Source organism: Kogia breviceps, chromosome 18, assembly GCF_026419965.1.
Source record: "Kogia breviceps isolate mKogBre1 chromosome 18, mKogBre1 haplotype 1, whole genome shotgun sequence".
Classification (NCBI taxonomy): Eukaryota; Metazoa; Chordata; class Mammalia; order Artiodactyla; family Physeteridae; genus Kogia; species Kogia breviceps.
Window position 1 is genome coordinate 2,282,570 of NC_081327.1, and position 16,206 is coordinate 2,298,775.

Here is a 16,206-nt window from a genome sequence, read left to right on the forward strand (position 1 = left end):
TCACCTTATGGTTGTAACAGATCGTTTTTGTACTAATTTTAAATGTCAAAACGAATCTCTGTTTTTTCAAGTTAAGCTTTATAATTGTGGACCTTAAAGTTGAATAGAAAATTAATCTTCAATAAACAAAATTGTAAAGGAAAAAATAATCTGTTTTCCTGATTCCGTTTTGTTGCCTCTCTCTGTTCTCCTGTAGCTCACGGAGCTTCTTTAAGACGATGACTTTGAATTCTCCAGCAGGCTGTTGGTAGATCTCCATTTCTCTGGGATCAGTCACTAAGGCTTATTTCCTTCATTCCATGATGTCCTGTTTCCCTGATTCCTCGTGATCTTTGTAGCCTTGCGTTGATGTCTGCACTTTGAGAAGCAGTCGCCTCTTCCGGTCTTTATGGACTGGCTTCAGGAGGGGAGGACCTCCAGCAGACAGCCCGGCTGGAGATTCTGGGGGTCCCTCCTGGAGGGGATGTCTAGGATTGTGTGTCTTCCCTCTATGCCACAGTGATCTCGGGTGGCCTCAGCCTGCAGCAGCTTCAAGCAGGATTTCGGTTCCTGGCCAGAGGCTGAAGTCAGGCCACGGCAGAGAGAGCACTGAATCCTAGTCACTAGACCAGTGGCCAGTGACAAGGCTCTGGCCCATATGGCTTTGGAGAAAATGAATTTCCACAAAGAAACGGAAAGTAGTGAAACAAGTCAAGTGTTTATTAGGAGGAAAAAGAGTACATATACATTAGGCACACATGGGTGGGCTCACAGAGAGAGTCACGCCCTCGTGGTAGTTTGAATCACTTACATGGGGCATTTCTTCCGGGTTTCCTCTGGCCAGTCATCTTGCTTTGCCTGGTTCTGAGTCCGTACTTGGTTTATCTCAGGGTCCTCCCATGTGTGCATGTGCATCTCTAAGCCAAGGTGGATTCTTGCGAAGAGGCCTGTGGGGAGGCTGACATCACTCCCTTTTTGATCTCCAAAGAGCCTTTCTGCGCATGTGTAGTCGGGAAGGTCTCCTTGACCTCGAGAATGAGAAATATGTGGTGTCTTATCTGGGCAGGGCTCCGCTCCTCCTCCTCTTCATCTTGGAGTATCTGTCCGCAGGGGACAAACTCCAGCTGTTCAGCCTGGGCCCCGTCTATCTCCTGCCTCAACAGGGCTGTGCCAGGTGTGGAACACTGGCCAGCCTTTCCCCGGGGCACTGCCCCACAGTGCTGGGGCGATGGGTACCAGCTTCACCTCTTTCCCTTCTCCTGACGGAGCAGCCTCGGGACCGGGTGTCTCCCTCGGTTCTGCAGGGTCAAGCCAGTCCGTGAGGCCTGTGCCATCCGTGGGGGCACCGAGGTGATCCTTGAGACCCTCGAGCGGGTGGCTGCCATCCTTACCCCATTTCTTTGATCTTAGCGCTCTCCAGGCCACAGCCACGTGGGTCTCCTCACATTCCGTGTGTGAGGAGACAGAAGCAGGTCTGTCGGGCAGCGGGTCTCAAAGCCTGGAGAAGCCAGCCCCTCACTTTGCTTTCTCTTTCCCCACTGTGTGAGAAGGGCTGGGGGTAGGGGGCTCAGCACTGAGATGTGGCAGCTATGGAAGGGGTGGTGTGGGCAGGGTGAGGCTGTTCTCATCCTGTCCAACGTGGCTGAACTTGGATTCCGTGGTCCGTGTGCGGACTAGAACTACTCTGCTGGCTTCCAGAGCCCTCACATTATTATCATCTGGGGACAGGGCCTCCTCTTTCACCATCTTGCTGACATCACTCCCACACTGTCCTCTATGCTGCAGCAGAAGCTAGTTGAGGCACCCCCATTATGTCAGCCCTAATTCAGCCCTTATCCTTGCCACCCATCCAACTGGTCTCCTGTAGACTTTTCTTTCTAAATAAATACATTTATTTATTTTTATATTTTAGGCTGCATCAGGTCTTCGTTGCTGTGCGCGGGCTTCCTCCAGCTGTGGCGAGTAGGAACGGGGTGGGGGGCTGCTCTTCGTTGCGGCGCGCGGGCTTCTCACTGCGGTGGCTTCTCATTGTAGAGCATGGGCTCTAGGGTCGCAGGCTTCAGTCGTTGTGGCACGTGGGCTCTAGAGCGCAGGCTCAGTGGTTGTGGCGCTCGGGCTTCTCGCTGCGGTGGCTTCTCTTGTTGCAGAGCACGGGCTCTAGGCACGCAGGGTTCAGTAGTTGTGGCGCACGGGCTTAGTTGCTCCACGGCGTGTGGGATCTTCTTCCCGGACCGGGGCTCCATGTCCAGCCAGGGAAGCCCCTGTAGACGATTTTTTTAGTTTTCCCTTCTCTTTCTTGCTTGACTGCACTCTGATAGTGACTGCCCTCTAGTTAAAGTTGTACTGTGCACCTGATGTTTGCTCCTCCAAGACAGTACTTCCTGGCACTCCTTTCCTTTGTGAGCATTCTTCATTCCAGAAAGAACGTCATGGAACATTGACCTTGAGGGCCACCAGAACCCATTCCGGAACCATCTGACGCCAGCCCTAGTAACCCCAATGCCTCCAGGAGGAAAGAAGAATGAAGACTACATCTACGTCCTTATCTACAGCCCTGTTTTCCACCCTGAAACTATAAGACCCCTTCCTATTGCCCAGGAATCGAGGCACAGTTTCGTGGGCGTTAGCCTGCTGTGGCCCCCTTTGCCTGGCAAAGTAATCCAGCTACTCTTTTCTACTCCTCCAGCTTCTGTCTCCGTGCTTCTAATTCGGCACCAGTGAACAGAGGCCAGGTTCTTGGTGACATTTACAACCCTGATGAATCCATCTGAGGTCATCGTCTCCACTGCTTTTTGCTGGTGGCACTTTTCAAAAGGCACCTAATTCCACAGTCCCAAGAGTCCCTGTACCCCCTGTAACAATCACCTTCCAGAGATACTGCATATGACAGGTCAGCCCTTTCCACATGAATCCCAACACAGTAGTGAAGACCTTAGCAGGGGACTTCCCTGGCGATCCAGTGGTTAGGACGCCGCGCTTCCACGGCAGGGGGCACAGGTTCGATCCCTGGTCAGGGAAGTAAGATCCTGCATGCCGCCTGGTGCGCCAAAAAACACAAACAAACAAAAAGCCCTTCGGGTTTGCCCTGGGGTAATACGCCAGGGTCTGTGCGTATGTTCCCCTCTGCTAGCCTTGGGGCCCTCACTGTTGTCTGGCTGGTAAGTGATCAATTCCAGAATCCCATCCTCACAGTTTAATTTCTTCCTAGGACGCCTTCTGGGCTTAAGTTTCTTGAGTTGGGTTTCTTAGAAACAGAGCTTGAAATGGCTGCTTTGGTATAAATGATCCAACGAACGAGTGTGCCCTGTAAAGGAGTGAGGCCAGCACAACACGGCCGGGGTGAGTGGTGGGTCTTGGGGAAGAGGCCCAACACAGATATGGTTTGTTCTCATTCCCCAGAGACCTTGACAACAGAGCACACCACGCATCGCTCCTTTCCTAGGCAAGGTGTTAGTCTTTAGTATTTATCTCTGCAAGTCATTTGCTGGGTGCTGTCTGTTTTTCCGGAAGCCTAATCTTCCAGGAAAGATGTCTCTCGTTTTGCTCAAAGCCATGTCGCAGATAAGAGGGCACCTGCAAGCCCTCAGCAGGCTCCCTCACAGCGGCTGGAGCATAAGTGCATTGGTGCAGTGATCTGAACAAGGCATCCCCTACAGAAACGTACACACTCAATTCTGAGTAGTTATTAGCTGTGAGATGCCAAAGATACCGAGGGAAAATATGTTTGGGGAATGGCTACAGAAGAAGAGGTAAGTATATGTAATGTTCTGTGGTGGACTTTCATATACTCACAAATATGGGGAAGTATTAGCTTTTATTTTTGAACAGGTTAGAATTCATAGGAGGTTTAAAATATTGTTTTCTTTCTTATTCTGTGTGCTTGAAATATTATATAACTTTCTGAAGCTGGCATGGCTTACAGTTAATAAGGAACATGATTCTTTTGTGTGTGTGTGTGTGTGTGTGTGTGTGTGTGCATGTATGTGTGTTCCATTAAAACTTTTATTTATGGCACTGAAAGTTAAATTTTATATGACTTCCACCTATTATGAAATAGTATTCTTAGAACATGGTTATTTTCAATGAAGCACACAATTGAACTGCAGGATTAAAATTTGCTTCGTATGAGCGTGCTCGAACACAAGAACGTCAGGAAATTCAGCATTTATATCTGATCCAGAAATATAAGGCCATTATTCCCAGGGGAATAGGTCTTGAGCGAGCCCAGCCACCTTCTCCTGGTCAATTTCACCAAAGGCTTCACTCTGGGCCACTGTAAAGTGACTTTTCCAGTCCCCAATGATTCCTGTCAAATATACAAAACAATAAATCCAGATCAGGTTTATAAATAAGGTCTCAAGACCTCACTTGAGCGTCTTCTGTACCTGTCACCACTGCCAATCTGTCACGAACACTGAACTGGAAATTGCAGGCAATATAAGCGAGCGGTTAAAATTTTCTTGTCCAGAGTCCGACGGCCACTGGTTTGGTAGTATATTTGAGTCTCCAGTTGGCAATCTGTTTATATCGTGAGGCTTGAATAATCACAGAAGGCAACCACAACAGTAATATAACAGCTAACCTACATGAAGTAATTTCTCATATGCCAGGCTTTGTGTTAGGATATTTCACGTATACCTCATTTAACCAGCAACACATTTCTTTCAGACAGTGGAGGTTCTTTTCTCCAATGCTGCTCTTACCCTGGGTCATGCAGGTAGATATGGTGTACTTGTGATCGATTGCTACTCCCAAATCATGCCTTCTCTTTCCTTTCTTTTGATTTTATTTATTTTATTTTTAGATGTGGACCATTTGTTTTAAAGTCTTTATTGAATTTGTTACAATATTGCTTCTGTTTTATGTTTCGCTTTTCTGGCCACGAGGCATGTGGGATCTTAGATCCCCAGCCAGGGATCGAACCCACACCCCCTGCATTGGAAGGCAAAGTCTCACCCACTGGACCGACAAGGAAGTCCCTTTCCTTTTATTTTTAACTCTCCACCCTTGAATATCACCGCTTAGAAAGGGAAAGGGAACCAGGCATGGCTTTCTTGACACAGAGAAGCCATTTTGGACCTGAGCCACTCTGTGATCTGAGCCTGCATGCAGCGCTTATCCTTGAACAGGTCTCACTAATGAGTGATCTAGAGGGGACAGAAGACTGCTGGAACAAGGGACTGTTACCAGGCTAGAGAAGTGACAACAGCAAAGATAATAAATCAGTTGTAAAGACTCCCAGTTCTGTTTCACATTAGCCTGAAGCACATCCTTGAGCCGTTTTGCGGAATTTAAACGCTCCTCAAGGGCCCAACCGCCAGAGGAACTGGATGATGTTGACCTTCTCTTTTTGTTGTTTTTTTTGCGGTACGCGGGCCTCTCACTGCTGTGGCCTCTCCCGTTGCGGAGCGCAGGCTCCGGACGCGCAGGCTCAGCGGCCACGGCTCACGGGCCCAGCCACTCTGCAGTATGTGGGATCCTCCCGGACCGGGGCGCGAACCCGCGTCCCCTGCATCGGCAGGAGGGCTTTCAACCACTGCGCCACCAGCGAAGCCCAATGTTGACCTTTTCTGACCCTCTTGACTTCAATCAACTAACACTTGGACTCAACCTTGGCCCCAATTCTATGCTGACTTCTCCTCCCTTAGCTTAGAACTTGCCCAGTTTTGCTGTTTGGGGAAAATCCCTGGTGTTCTCCTTCCTTGCTGCAAGTAATACACCCGTCTTAATCCCGATCTTTGGCTTGGTCGTGTCTTTTGGTTCAATGCCCACCAAGAGGGGCATCCAGTTTTTGGGTGACAGTGGGTCATGGGTCACTGTCGCCCCTGACGAGATTAAGAAAGAAGTTTATCTCCTGAGGAGGTCTGGTTAAGGCAGGTGCACAATGCACATTAAAGGGTCGGGAGGAGGCCCAAACAGGCAGAGAAAATTCATTTAAATCTTCTTGTCTTGACATAAAATATGAATTGGATTTCATCACAGGTGTTGTCACATCACTGGAGGAATTCAGTGTTATCAGCATAGGGACTTCCTGGGTGGTCCAGTGGCTAAGACTCCACGCTCCCGATACAGGGGGCCCAGGTTCGATCCCTGGTCAGAGAACTAGATCCCACATGCATGCCACAGAGAAGATCCTACATGCCGCAGCTAAGACGCGGTCCAAGGAATAAAGACGCAGACGTAGAGAATGGACTTGAGGACACGGGGAGGGGGCAGGGTAAGGTGGGACAAAGTGAGAGAGTGGCAGGGACATATATACGCTACCAAATGTAAAACAGATAGCCAGCGGGAAGCAGCCACATAGCACAGGGGTGGGATAGGGAGGGTGGCAGGGAGACACAAGAGGGATGGGATATGGGGATATATGTATACATACAGCTGATTCACTTTGTTATAAAGCAACAACTAACACAACAATGTAAAGCAATTATACTCCAATAAAGATGTTAACAAGGGCTTCCCTGGTGGCGCACTGGTTGGGAGTCCGCCTGCCGATGCAGGGGACGTGGGTTCGTGCCCCGGTCCGGGAAGATCCCACGTGCCGCGGAGCGGCTGGGCCCGTGAGCCGTGGCCGCTGAGCCTGTGCGTCCGGAGCCTGTGCTCCGCAACGGGAGAGGCCCGCGTACTGCAAAAAAAAAAAGACCGTCCAAAGCTGTGTGACCAAGACAACCTACCACTTGGGAGAAAATATTTGCAAACGATGCGACTGACAAGGGCTTAAACTCCACAATATACAAACAGCTCATACAACTCAATAACAAAAAAAACCCCCAAACAACCCAATAAAAAAACGAGCAGAGACCTAAATAGACATTTCTCCAAAGAAGACATACAGATGGCCAACAGGCACATGAAAAGATCACTAATTATTACAGAAATGCAAATCAAAACTACAATGAGGTATCATCTCACATCAGTCAGAAAGGCCATCATCAAAAAATCTACAAACAATAAATGCTGAAGAGGGTGTGGAGAAAAGGGAGCCCTCTTTTTTTTTTTTTTTAAGGGAACCCTCTTACGCTGTTGGTGGGAATGTAAATTGGTGCAGCCACTATGGAAAACAGTATGGAGGTTCCTCACAAAAGTAAAAATAGAACTACCATCTGATCCAGCAATCCCATTCCTGGGCATATATCCAGAGAAAACCATAATCCGAAAGGATACTTGCACTCCAGTGTTCAATTGCAGCACTATTTACAATAGCCAAGACATGGAAGCAACCTAAATGTCCATCAACAGATGAATGGATAAAGAAGATGTTGTACATATATACAATGGAATACTACTCAGCCATAAAAAGGGATGAAATAGTGCCACTTGCAGCAACATGGATGGACCTGGAGATGGTCATACTAAGTGAAGTAATTCAGACAGAGAAAGACAAATATCACATGATATCACTTACATGTGGAATATAATATACAACACAAATAAACATACCTACAAAAAAGAAACAGACTTGGAGAGAACAGACTGGTGGTTGCCAAGGGGAGGGAGGTGGGGGGGGTAAGCATTGGGAATTTGGGATTAGCAGAACCAAACTAGTTTATATAGGATGGATAAACAACAAGGTCCTACTATATAGCACAGGGAACTATAGTCAATATCCTTTGAAAAACCATAATGGAAAAGAATTTGAAAAAGAATATATATATGTATATAACTGAGTCACTTTGTATACAGCAGAAATTAACACAACATTATAAATCAACTTTACTTCAAAAAATTAGAAAAGAAAAAGCTGTGTGACTTTGGGGAGGGCGCTCAGCTTCTCTGTGCCTGTCTCCTCATATGCAAAATGAGGAGGACAGCAGAATCCACTTCAAAGGCTTGGTGTAGAAACCCAATGAAGTCATTTGCATACTGCATTTAGCAAAACATCTAGCAGGAGACTAGAGCTTGACAAAAGTTAGCCAGTACTATTATTAATGATTTTAAAATTGAATAATAAGAAACTACCCTTTAAGTTTCAGGGACAATGACATGAGAATAATGCAGGTAAAGCATGAGCATGTAAGAGACATTTAATAAAAAGTCACTGTATTAGTCAAGGTTCTCCAGAGAAACAGAACCAGTAGGAGATATATCGATACAGATATATACTGTATATTTATTATGAAAAATTGTCTTCTAATAATTGGTTCATCATTGGCAGAGAAGTCCCACAATCGGGGAGAACCAGGAACACCAGTGGTTCCAGTCCAAGGACAAGAGAAGACCAATGTCCCAGCTCAACAGTCAGGCAGAGAGAGAAATTCGCCCTCCCTTCCACCCTTCTGTTCTGGCTTGGGTGACCCCCACCCACACTGGAGAGGACCATCTGCTTCACTCAGTCTAGCAGCTCAGACACTAACTCTTCCAGAAACACCCTCACAGACACACCCAGAAATAAACATCTGGGCGCCCTGTGAGCCAGTCAGCTTGGCACATAAAATTAACCATCACAGTCCCCAAAAAAGAAGGTGAGGGAAGATTTATTTTGAAAATACCATAAGACCATACTATAAGACATCACAAAGTGGTGAGCCACGGGCTATAGCCAGCCTCCACGTGTGTTTGGCCAATACAGTGTTTGCAAAAAAAGTTTGATTAGTTCCCATCTCTGCAAATGGAGATGCTTTCCACACGCATTGGAATTTCTTGCGGGAGGGGTGGGAATCACAATTTAAGAGAATTAATTCTAGGTCTGCATTCCACGTGGCGACGCTTTGCTGGAGATTTGGGATGGCTTAGCAGTATGCAACAATCCCCATCGCCCCCTGCGTCTCACACCCAGACAGCTTCCCTCACTTGCCCCGTTGGCCTGGCTCCCCCTAGGGAGCCGAGATTGAGATCCCCGGTAGAAATAGCACCCCGGGTTCCGCGGAGCAATTGCGGGATGCGGCCACCAGGTGGCACCACGGCTGCGTGCTGTTTAACCACCAGGGGGCGCGCGAGTCATTCCCACGGGCCAGAGGCTCTCAGAAGAGCATCTCACACCTACCAGAGGCCCTACTATGTACCGGCAGCCTCACGTGTTTCTTAAATCAATCCTCACACGTGCACAGAGGGAGTCATGCTTCCTACGTGGCAGCGGAGGCTCGGAGACAGTGGCTGTGACTCAGTGTCTCCATTTATAAGACAGGCATTGCAGCAAGTCTTCCATGAGATGGTGTGTCAAGTTGTTGGCAGAATTTCTGCTGCGCAGTCAGGGTCTCTCCAGCTCCGGGGTGGAACCCTGACTTTCAGCTGGTCCGAGGGCAGCCTGATCGAGGCTACACTTCTCGGCCTCCCTTGCAGCCGGTGTTCTGGGCCATGGGACGTGGCATACGTGGTGTACCCTCCTCACCCGCCTTCACCTCATCTCTCCTTTACATTTCCCTGAGCTTCTTCCCAGAAATCGTCCCTGGGGTACCCCCTGTCCCGCCACCCCTCCCCCAGCTTGGGTGAACGAAGTACTTACTTGCTCGTGAGCTCCCTGGGAGCCTGTACTTTTCCTCCTCGTAGCACTTTTCACGTTCTTTTGGTTACCTATTCATTTGTCTTCCCGACCCCTGCCAACACCACCCCATCCCAAAAGTGTCTGCAAGGTGCAGCTGACAGCCTCGTGGCAGGGCAGGCGCTCTGAGCGTCAGGAACGAATGAGGACATACTTCTGGACTAAAATGCCAGGCTCTCAACCTGGGCTGCGCCTCCTGTGGAGCTTTTTTTTTTTTTTTTTTGCCCCAGCTTCATTGAGCTATAACAGACATATAACACTGTGTACGCTTAAGATATAAAATGTATTGATTTGATACATTTATGTACTGCAATATGATTACCACCATAGCATTAGCTAACGCGTCCATCCTATGACATAATTACCATTTCTTTAAAAAAACCATCCCAGCACCACCTGGAGCCAACTGAAGCCCAGTGTCTGCGATGAGGCCCCGCCATGGTGATTCCAAGGGCCAAGAGATTATTAAGTAAATGCTATAGGTTGCTGTGAAGCTTTGCAACTACAAAGGACCAGACCTTGCCATAATTTAGCGGTTACCAGGTTTCTATGACCCTTAAAGCACTGAGTAAGAATCTTAACTTTCTCGCGTGTCTGTAAGGAGCCTAGCGCTCCTTAACTGACCCTTCAAGTGGTCAGAATATAAGCAGCTTTGGGCAGGAAAAAGCTCTTTGCAGGAAAGAGCTCTCTTCAGAAGGCATCCCTTTGTCTTGTCACTAATCTTAAACTAGGTGCCCCCATGCTCTACATATCTCCAGCCCTAACACACCTTTCCAATCTTTTGATCACACAACACTTTGCCTAACCTCTTGGTTTTTCCGTAGATGGAAGACGTAGAAATGAAGAATAAGTAATTAACTAATGACCAGATCTCTTCCCTAGCTTCCCCTTCAGTAATCTCTCAAACAAATTGTGTGAACAGATAGCATCTAGAGGAAAATCACAAGACGTCAACAAGACTGCACACAGTGGGGGATGGTGACGACTCTGACCCGCCATCTCAGTTATTAACCGGGATGACTTCCCTGTTTCCCTTTAAAAGCTTTCATGACGGAGCAGAATCTTCAGAGGTGGTTTTCGGGGGACGCTGAGTCCACCATCTCCCCAGACTGCTGGCCTCCTGATAAAAGGCAGCTTTCCATTCCGCCAACATTCGCGAGTATTGATTCGGTAAGCGGCAAAGCAGCACGAGTGATTCGATAACAAGAAGCCACAAAGACGAGCCTTGGAGTGCTTCCCTCTTCCAATCACCCCCAAAACAGGATGACCGTGTATCAGCGGGGTCTCCTAATCATCCTCATTTTATCCCTTCTCCACATCAGTTTCAAACTCGAGCACATCTGAACCACCTGAAGGCCAGTTAAAACACGGAGTGCTGGGTTTCCCTGGTGGCGCAGTGGTTGAGAATCCGCCTGCCGATGCAGGGGACGCGGGTTCGTGCCCCGGTCCGGGAGGATCCCACGTGCCGCGGAGCGGCTGGGCCCGTGAGCCGTGGCCGCTGCGCCTGCGCGTCCGGAGCCTGTGCTCCGCAACGGGAGAAGCCACAGCAGTGAGAGGCCCGCGTACAGCAAAAAAAAAAAAACAAAAAACAAAACCACAGAGTGCTGGCCACACTCCCTGTGTTTCTGGTTCCGTGGGTCTGGAGCGGGCCCCAAGGAATTTGCATTTCTAACAATCTCCCAGAAGGTGCAAGTGTTGCTGGTCAAGGGACCCGCAATTTGAGAACCATTAACCTGAGTACTTCTTTTTTTTTTTTTTTTTTGGCCGTGCTACACGGCTTGCAGGATCTTAGATCCCGGACCAGGGATGGTACCCTCGCCCTCGGCATTGAAAGCGCTGAGTCCTAACCACTGGACCACCAGGGAAGTCCCAGCCTGAGGACTTTTTAGATTTTAATTTTCATGAAAGAGTAATCAGCTCGTACTCAGGCTGGCTCTCATCCATGGGAGGTAGTTGCATCCGACACTTCCCCTGCCCTGTGGGTGCCCCGTGGGCACCACGATGGAGGCGTGGAAAGGCATTGAAAAGGCGGGTGAGGCAGGCCCTGTATCACCACCAGACTCCTCTAAGGCTCGGAGGATCCCTCGGAGGTGCAAGGGCTGTCCTGCTCAGAGTCAAAAAGAAAGGGGGGGGGGCCTTTCCTAGGGGCACAGAGGACCGAGGAATCCAGAAAAGGGTTACACGTTCCAGTTCTGACACCAGTTACAACGTGTGTTTTTTTCACACACCACCAAGCAATTCTCTGACACCAGCCGGGGGTCCAACAATTCAACTCAATTCTGACAATATCTACCCAGAGACAGCATCAGATCCTACAGGTTAAGGGCTCCGTCCCACAAGACTGCCCTGTCCCCTCCATGTCAGGCACCAAAAACACATCCAGGTTGTCACCTGTGCTCCTGACCCACTGGCTATGGATTTGAGGCTCCAACGACCCCCTCCTTGGGGGGGGGTTTCAATTAACTGGTGAGAGTGGCTCACAGAACTCAGAGAAACATCTTCCTTATTAGATGACCAGTTTTTTATTTTATTTTATTTATTTATTTTTGGATGCACCGCATGGCATACAGGATCTTAGTTCCCCGACCGGGGATTGAACCTGGGTCCCCTGCAGTGGAAGCGTGGAGTTCTAACCACTTGACCACCAGGGAATTCCCACATGACCAGTTTATGATAAAAGAATGTAACTCAGGAACAGCCAGATGGACCAGATGCATAGGGGAAGGTGTGAAGAAAGGGCTTGGAGTTTCCATGCCCTCTGCGGTGCTCCGCTCTCGCAAATCTCCATGTGTCCACCCACCTGGAAGCTCTCAGAACCCCATCCTCCTGGGCTTTTATAAAGCACGCTTGATTAAATCCCTGACCACTGACAATCGCCAGTCGCCAGGCTGGTGCCCCTGGCGACCGGCCCAGAGTCCCTACGTGCTTGCCAAAAGCCATCTCACTAACGTATCAAAAGCACCTTTATCAACTCTCATTACTGATGAAATTCCAAGGATTTTAGGAGCTCTATGCCCTAAACAATGGGAACAAAGACCAAATATATGTTTCTTATTATAAGCCACCCTTGGATATTGCTATGAAATCGCTATAATATCAGAGGTGGCAAAACTTGTGGCTAAGGGCAGATCTTTTGACATGAAGCAGATGTGCTGGGTCTAGTTACTTGCTCTGTGTCCCTGTTCAAGTGATGGGATTGCAGTGAAGGTTGAGTAATAGAAACATTTTATAACGCTTTGGCACACGATGAGTATTTGATAGGTGGCAGCTGGCATGAGCTGATACGAATTCTATTAAACCTGTAATGTCTATCATTTTTCGAAAGCGATTTTGTGCCAGCCATTTTGCATTTATCATCATTAAAAAATAACTCTAAAACAATCATAAATGATTACGGAACTCTTGTAAGAAAGCATTCTTAAGAGCTGTGGGTGTGGTAGCCTAGTGTTTAACTCTCGTAACACGTCTCTCAGGAGAAGATGCCGTCCACCATTTTAACATGAGAACATGAAACCCTGGCCACCAGCCCCATTGCTGGGTAGCTACAGAGCCAAGATTCAGACCCAGGTCAGGATGCAGAGTGCAAACTCCTAACCAGGAGGCCTTATATCAGCCCAGAGGAGGGAGCGGGCGAGGCTCAGAACCCGCACCCCCTTCAAATTTGCTCCTTCTCCTCCCAGGGGGAGCTAGGACGTCACAAGCGAACTAGGAGGGGCTGTTACCACGGAGACTGGGAATCCCAGTGGGAAACCCGGGTAGGGTATCCGGGGATCTCACTCACCTCCCCGGTCACTGCTATGGAGCCCGCAGTTCTGGTCCCGGGAACGCAGCCCGGAGTGCCTCGCGTGCGCAAATTTGGCCATGCCCCAACGCGACCTGCGACCCCACCCAGTAGCCGGAGGTTTGCGGACCCCCGGACTCCAAGAACCGAGAATGCCCGTGGGGGTCAACGCAGTGCGCACGCGCACCCCTGACCTGTCCTTCAAAGCCGGTGACGTGGCCGCTCCGCCAATCAGAATCCTTTATCCAACCTGGCCCCGCCTCATTCTTCTGGCTTTCGGCGTCTCGCTGTCTCCAAGGCAACCTTCCGACTGAGGGCTTGGGGAAGAGCGGCCCGGAGACTTCTGGATATTGTAGTCTCAAAGGGGCAGAGAAACGGGAGGCGCACTTGTTCGTAAAAAGGAGACTGTGATAACAATGGCTGTATTCAAGGATGACTTCGTGGATAGAGAACGCTTGTAAACGGTTCTCAAACTGTTATTTTCTGGGGAAAAATAGCACCGGGATCCGGAAGTGGCCGCCGAGCAGTCGGGCCGCCGATGGGAGTGAGAAATGTCCCTCACCCAGCGTTCCCGTTTTCTATCCCTGGCCCTGCTTGCCAGGTCCTTCCTGCCAGGTGGCCTGTCCCGTTCGCTGGCCTCGGGGTCAGATGTCCGAGGGGCTCGACCATCACTTGTGGAAGTTTCTGAGCCTATTGCGGTAACCATGGTAACACCGCATGCTCGCTCCCCGCCCCTTGCGCGGTGACGCCACGCGCCGGGCCCTGTGATGAGGCATGGAGCTCGTGCGCCTGGGGAGGGCGGTGATGGGGCGGGTCCTGGGAGGAGCCCGGTGGGGGCGGGGCCGCTTGTGAGCTGTCCACCTGGGGTCGGGGAAGCTTTATTATTGAAATAATCACTAATAAACGATCGTGCCTGCTTTCTAGTAAGTGCTAAGAGACTTCGCTGGATTCACTCGCTTGTTTTTGTTTATTTATTGGTTTTTTCTCCCAATTTGGTTGGAAACCCAGACTTTCCATTTCCGGAAATCTGTTATGGATTGACCGTGTCCACCCCAAATTCACATGTTGAAGCCTTAGTGTGATGGTGTTTGAGGTGGGGGGCCTTTGGAAGGTAATTAGGCTTAGTTGAGGTCATGAGGATGGGACCCCCACCCCCCCAACATGATGGGATTAGTGTCCATATAAAAAGAAGGAAAGACCAGAGCTCTCTCTCTCCACCATGCAAGGACCCAGTGAGAAGGTCGCTGTCTACAAACCTGGGTCCTCACCACAAACTGAATTGCTGGCACCTTGATCTTAGACTTCCAGCCTCCAAAACTGTGAGAAATAAATGCCTGTTGTTTAAGCTATCCAGTCTATATATTTTGTTATAGCAGCCCAAACTGACTAAGGCACCATCTATAGGAATTACTGAATAGGTAGTGTTGATGGTAACTTTTTCTACCTGACCTCAGAAAGCAGAGATGGAAATCAATGTGTCTCTCCAAATATCAGATCTCAGGTAGACCTGAATCTTAGCTAAGAACCATTAGCTCTTACTGAATGGTTTTCCTTTAGTCACAGGTGAACTACGACAATGTGCTCAATTTCTGAGCAACTGGTTTTTACGGGGGGAAGGTGGGGTGCAGTATTTTGTTTTCATCAAGATATCCCAGTCTTGACTTTTTATGTCTCTAGACCAGAAGCTGGGGTGTGGACAGTCAGAAGAAGAAAGACCCATTAAAGGTTAGCAGAAATTGTCCCTGTCAGCCAATGGCAATCAGAATCAAGAAGGAGAGAGATGGAACAAGAGTATTACCTTTCAGCGCTGTTGACATGGAAACTGCAGGAAGGAGAGGACCAATGGTGGCCTGTGGGGATGATTTTCCCATAAAGTTTCAGAGAGAATGTGAAATGAATTAAGTCATCCTTTATAACCCTTTGCATCTTCTGGGTCCCAAGACAGGAAGGGGCACCAGAATGAGAAGCTGTGACTCATTCTAAGAGCCATAGCCTTCTTTAGACACATGTTTATCCCGGAAGTCAAGAAACCCCAGGGATACCAATGTCTGGGGCATCCAAATCCTCCCCACTACACCTGAGTCTCTGGAGGTTGGCAGAGGAGGGTCTCCGTAACAACAAATTGTCAGAGACCAGGATAGTTAATACTCAGAAAAAGGGAGGCTGTCCACTCTGCATCCTATTTTTCTCATCTGAAACCCACTAAAAACCACTAATGAATACACACAATTCAATCCAATCCAGTTGTACATTTTAGAGAACAAGGTCCTACTGATCAGTGCTATGAAGTCCATAGTCCCAGAAAACCACACAGATTCTCTCTCTCACACCCAGCTTTACACAAGGTTATAGAGGTTGGCTGACCTTCCCAAAGTCCATCCGGTTACCCCTAGGGACTAGCAGATTCTGGGTTTGAGCCGTGCTGAGACTCAGAGAATCCTCCAAGCTGCCCAGGTTGAAGATGACGGACAGCCCTTTCCCCTCTCCTCTTTGCCCCTTCCTTTTCTGGTTGAAGGGCTCTCTAGTTATATAGGGAGAAGGAAATGGGACTTACATTTGACTGGAAAGGACAACAGAACCAGGAGTCAGGGAATCAACATGGAAGATAAAAGCAAGAAAGAAAGTTGGGCTACCAGTAACTTCTCTACCTATCATGCATGTGATAATTTCCACATGCATTTCTTTATTCCTTCATTTACTTGCCTGTTGTTACGTGGGGAGGGGTTTCATGAGAGACCATTTTTATGTAGTTTGTCACATATAATTAGACAAAGATCAAACAGCTTGATAGCAACACTATTGGCAAGGATGTTGAGAACCCTTCTTTAACATTACAGTTTTATAAATGAATCCTACAGATCAATGATATATATGATATATATAACACACATGTAAAATTATATATAATTTTATTGATATAGTGAATTTGTATGATATATTAATTACACATTATATAATTATTATTAAT

General features: G+C 48.4%; 1 protein-coding gene across 2 annotated transcripts in view; it reads right to left on the reverse strand.

Annotated features, from left to right (window-relative positions):
• Window positions 1-13,374, reverse strand: part of ZNF667 (zinc finger protein 667) — a 51,961-nt gene extending 38,587 nt beyond the window's left edge. For both annotated transcript variants that reach the window (XM_067020028.1, XM_067020027.1), the window contains exon 1: window positions 13,239-13,374. The gene's annotated coding sequence lies outside the window, so the exon portion shown is untranslated. The remainder of the gene's footprint in view (window positions 1-13,238) is intronic.
• Between the last annotated feature and the right edge of the window lie 2,832 nt (window positions 13,375-16,206).